Consider the following 5,511-nt stretch of genomic DNA (forward strand, 5'->3'; position numbering starts at 1 on the left):
TTGCCCCATGACTTTGCCTGAATTACTGAATGTCTACAAAGGGTCACCAGAACTTCTGGGGTAGGTACCTCCACTTACCAACTAGTCTCCCTCTTTCCCCTGGGTCAGTTTTAAGTGATCGCCACTCCCTAATTAAGGCTTAACCAGCACTGATTAGGTTTAATCAGCCTCCCTCCCTTGAAGACAAAAACAAAAACAAAAACAAAAACAAAAACAAAAACAAAAACAAAAAAAAACACCCCAAAACCAAAAAAACTATTGCCTGTACCAAACCAATTCTGATGCGCAACTAATGATGGGAGGCAAATGCTGTGGCTTAGTTTCAGCATTCCTGCCTCCACGACTCAGCATTCGATTGCTCCTTACCGCCAGCTTTATCTACGGGGAATCGATCAGCACTCCATCGCTGTTTGACCACTAGATTCAGCCATCTTTGCTGTCTCACGGGCGTTTGGTGCTTTAAATCTGATGTGGAATGCTGATAGATCCACTTTTTAGAAGTCCTAAGCCTTTAGGACGTTGGAGATAACTTCATTGCGTATCTATTTTCTCCTTTGCAATCAAGCTGTTCCTTTCTCGGTAAGACACTAAAGAGTTGCAGAATTTTGAAACCGTAAGAGCAAGCATCGGTTTGCAGCTTCAAGGTTGATTTTGGCCAGATTGTTTATTGAGTGTTTTGTAGTTGTTTAACACTCCTAGCATTGTTTACATGGGTGCTGGGGATACGAACTCAGGCCCACATGCTTGCACAACAAGAACTTTACTGACTCAACCGTCTATCTCTCCATGAAGCACAGTTAGAGGAACATAGAGGAACACAGGGAGGCAGGGGAAGCTAAGGCAAGCTCCCTGAGATGACGGCTTCTAGTTCCCAGGAGTCTCTGCAAGGAGAAACATCAGGAAGGCACAAGGACAAGTATCTACACAGAACCAACAAGGGAAAAGGGAGGACCCAAGGACCCTGTAAAATGACCAAGTAAGCGACTGTTTAATGGAATTTCAGCTTTGGATTTCCCTCATCAAGAATGTATTAAGTTGTCACTTTTCTTTCCTCTGAGGCTTGGTCTTCTGTCTTTTCTGGTCATTCAGTTCTTCACTGTGCCAGAGAACAAACTTGGCAATTGCCTAGACAATGGCTGACACCCTTGCTATGCCCAGCTCCGGAGACATTATTTTTATTTTTATTATTTTTTAGGAACTTTATTTTCCTTCCATCTTTTTTCCCTTTGCTCAGATGTCTGTACAGCAGCTCAGGACCACTCAGTGGTGGCTCCAACTCACTCAGTGGCCTGAGCTGTGGGAGCAGCTGCCCAGTCTTCAGTGGCTGACTGTGCACTCCAGTCTTCTGTGGGGAACTGCTGGATGGGCACAGAGGGTACCTGCACAGCCTCAGACCAGTCGGCCACCTCAGGCTGAGCAGCAGTGAACTCAGGAGCTGGTGGAGTCCATTTACCCTGGAATTCCTCTTTGGTCACAGCCTTCTCAGCAGCAGCCTGCTCCCCCTTCTCAGTCTCCTCTAGGTCTCTGTAGAAGTAAAGATCAGGCATGACCTCCCATGCGTGCTCACGGGAGATAATACCTTGCATGCAGAGTACTTCCCTCGCCATCATCCACCACTTCAGACTGAGTGAGTTCCCGTGTTGTTGCATGAGATGGCAATGTCCACCCAGTGCAGGGGAGAATCTGTGTTACACATAACAATGGTGGGCAGGTTGACATAAGAGTCCTCTGTGAGTTGCTGGTGGTCAGCCCTGGGATCGGTCACCAGTAGAAGCCGTGGCTCCCTGAAGACTGCTTGGATCAGGTTAGTGAAGGCCCTAGGTGTGAAGCTGCCAGCAATTGGAGTGGCTCTGTGGCAGCAGCAAACTTCAGCACAGCTCACTGGCTAGTGTTCCTGGAGGAGACAACGCTGATGTCAGCAGGGTTCTCAATGGCAACAATAGCTCAGGCTGCAAGCAGCAGCTTCTCCCAGGCCCTCTTCAGCTTTATGATGTAGATACCATCACTTTCCCCTTTGTAGATGTACTGCTCCATCTGCAAGTCAAGGTGGTGCCGCCTAAGTGGGTTCCTGCAGCAAGGAATTTGAGGACATCCTCCTTCTTCATCTGCAGGGCGTCAAGGGCTCCGGATATTGTGTAAGTTTCCCTTTAAGTTACGATAGGAATCAAGAACAACACAGTATGGACCTGTCCCCAGGTAGCGTGGAAAACCTGAGACATTATTTTTAATAACTGTGTGAAGTCTCTCACTGTAATATTTCGAGTGATTGCCAAAGGTGAGGTGCACATAAGCCACCCGTCAGTACTTTAATTCTGTCCTGTCTTCTTCAATCTGTGGACATCCCACTTATAGCATGAAGATGCCTCTGTTACGAGCATATGAGGGAGCAACGTAGGCCATTTCTCTAGAGTCCACAGAGAAGGCTCAAGAAAGCTTTTACTTCATATATCCTATGCTGATGTTCACACGTGTGTCTCCTAACCACGTCCCATTTGTATGAAGTCTGAAGCATGGTGTAGCTGGAGGTCCGGAAAGAGATGTTTGGTTTCCCAGATTGTTCTTTCTCTTTCTAGACATCTTCCTGTTCCCCATTGTACTTTTTATTCACCTTGTAAGGCTTCTCACTTTTGCATACCCTTCTCCTCCGAAAAGCAAAGTAATCAAAGTGTCTCTGATCCCCAGATCTACCTACCCTTCCAAAAGGACCGTTTAGTGACAACCATTTGGTCCTCTAATTGGCTCCTGAAAAGCATCCATCCCCAGTGGCCTCACTCTGACTAGGTGCTTCTTCCTGACGCATTTCCCAAGAGTGAGCGACTTCGTTCATTTTATTAAACCCCTGTAAACAGCATCTCCTTGATTTGTTTTTTCATGGGATCAATTCTTATTTTGTTAGCTGTGAATGGGAAAAATTCGTCTTAAGAAGGAAATGGGAAACTGTCCAGGCAAATGTACAAAATGTTTATATGGACGGCATGGATACCCAGGAAATGGTCTCTATCCATCAACTCTGATCAGTGGGTATTTGATTAAGGGGAGAACAGATGAAATTTAAATAAAGTATTCCGGGCAACAGAGAAAACAGATGGTAGAGGAGGGATTGGACACGTTGAGATGGTCATTTTAGTTTGCTTTTTGTTGCTGAGATAAAGCACCATGCCCATTATCAACTGGGGAGGAAAGGGTTGATTACATCTCACAGGAGCAGCTAGGACAGAAGCTTAAACAGGAACCTGGAGGCAGGAACTGAAGCAGGGACCACGATGGATGGGGGTGGGGAGGAGAAGGCTGGTCAGTCCTTGAGCCTGAGTTTCTTAGCAGTTGGACTGTCCCACAGTAGCTGTATCAGTCAAAGCAAACTGATTACAAGCATCTACTCTGTATGCGGCCTGGATACCTCTGTAGGCTTAATAGACTGCAGACCCGGCAGGGTCCCAAACAGCACCTGGTCTTTAGTCAGCGATGGAAGTCTGGAAATCTTGGTTCTGATAGGAGCAAAGGAATCAGTTGCAGCACAAAAGAGGGAAATCAAGTGTCTCCGAGAGGGAGGCCAAGTGGGAGAAGGAAAATTATTTTCCTTTTGCCAGTCCCACCCCCACCCCCACCGCGCGCCCCATTTTAAAATCTGGGCTGCTACCAGAAGGTGCCGCCCACACTTGAGGGTTCTTCCCGCATCAATTAAGGCAATCAGAACACTTCTTCAGCTGAGGCTCCCTGCTCAGCTGTTTCTAATTTGTAACAAGTTGACATTAAAACCAACCATCACTAGCACAGGGAAGGAATGCCTTCATCTAGGAAATCCCCCCATCCCAGCCCGCCCCACGCCTGCTCCCGGCACTGGAGCCTAGACACTCTCCTTCAGGTGTCCTGCCTGGTGTTGGGTTTAGAGGTACACTGTTCACCTCTGGAAAGCCACAACAACTTGGAGTGTGCCCAAAGGAAAGCTACAACAACCATCTGAAGGGCTCAGAGAAAAGCCGGGAGGGAACTGTGGGAGGAAGTAGGAGGCGGTGGTGAGGCATCCACTGACAGGAACGATGGCTTGACTGGGGAATCCTGAGGGTTCACAACGTGCAGTCATTAGCTCAGGAAGAGCAGCTGTGGGTTTCATCACCACGAGTTCAGCAAAGGCCTGTCTCCTCACAGTTCTTAAGTGATACAGCTAAAACAGTTCTGGGAGCTTCCCCGTTACCCCAGCGACCCAGGTGAGTGGGTGGGCTAGAATAGGTGAGAAACGTCCAAGTGCATTGAGAAGGCTCAGGGTGGGAGCAGTAGCTGCCCCCTTCTTGCCACCTGGAACTTCCCAGGCCTTGAGTTCCAGTTGTCCCTTGCTGTCTGTGGGACACTAGTTCCAGGATCTAACATGGTGTCCCAGTCTGAGGATGCTAAAGACCCTTATTGTATAAGGTGTGTTATTTGTAACCTATGTACATCTTCCTGAGTACTTTAAATCATCTCCAGATTCCTTACAAAACTGAATTCAAGGCCAATGATATGTAAAATGTCATGAAACAATACGCATCCTTATGGGTAATGCATTCTAACACGTCTGTTCTATCCCATTTGATCTTTTAAAATGCTGGTCACAACCCACTGCATAACAGCTGCTATACTGCATTGTTTAAGGAATAATGACAAGAAAAGAAGTCTGTACATGGTTGGTGCAGATGTAATTTAAGAAAATTATTTTCAACTGTGGTTGATTGAAGATGCAGCACTCACAGATACAGAGGGCCCCTGGCTGCATCCCCTGCTAAGAGTCTTTGCCATTGTCTGCCCGCCCAGAGGGAGGGTGGGAGTGAGAGGGGTGCAATTTCAGATTTAGTTCATGCACAGAAGCGAAAAGCAAAACAAAAAGCAGGTGCCCAAATGATTTGAATTTCAGCTAACAAACACGTTTTTAATATTATGTTCTAAATATAGAGTGGTAATCCAAGGATGACGGCAAAGCTAGAGCCTGGCTGAATTCTCTGACAGAAGTAGAGAGGGAGGTGAGAGGAATGAAGAATCTAGTTGTTGGAGGCTATCCACCCATCTATCTATCTATCTATCTACCTATTTATCTATCTGTCATCCACCTATTTGTCTGTCTATCTGTCATCTATCTACCTATTTATCTACCTACCTATCATCTATATCTATTCATATATCTATCATCTATATCTATCTATCCATTTACCCTCTATCCTCTATCTTTATCATCTATCTCCATCTCTTATCTATCTATCTATCTATCTATCTATCTATCTATCTATCTATCATCTGTCTAGATCATCTGCCTATCTCTATTGCTAATCTATCTCTATCATCTACCTCCATCTGTCATCTATCATCTTTCTATATCTATCTATCATCTATATCTACCTACCTCTATCTATCTATCTATTTATCTATCTATCTATCTATCTATCTATCTATCTATCTATCTGTATTAGTCAGGGTTCTCTAGAGTCACAGAACTTATGGATAGTCTCTATATAGTAAAAGAATTTATTGATGACTTACAGTCGG

At 45.6% G+C, this 5,511-nt stretch overlaps 1 pseudogene; it reads right to left on the minus strand.

Annotated features, from left to right (window-relative positions):
• Window positions 1-1,250: 1,250 nt before the first annotated feature.
• The window catches only part of LOC110312039, a 13,005-nt pseudogene continuing 8,744 nt past the window's right edge, over window positions 1,251-5,511 (minus strand).

This window comes from Mus caroli, chromosome 16 (assembly GCF_900094665.2).
Source record: "Mus caroli chromosome 16, CAROLI_EIJ_v1.1, whole genome shotgun sequence".
Classification (NCBI taxonomy): domain Eukaryota; kingdom Metazoa; phylum Chordata; class Mammalia; order Rodentia; family Muridae; genus Mus; species Mus caroli.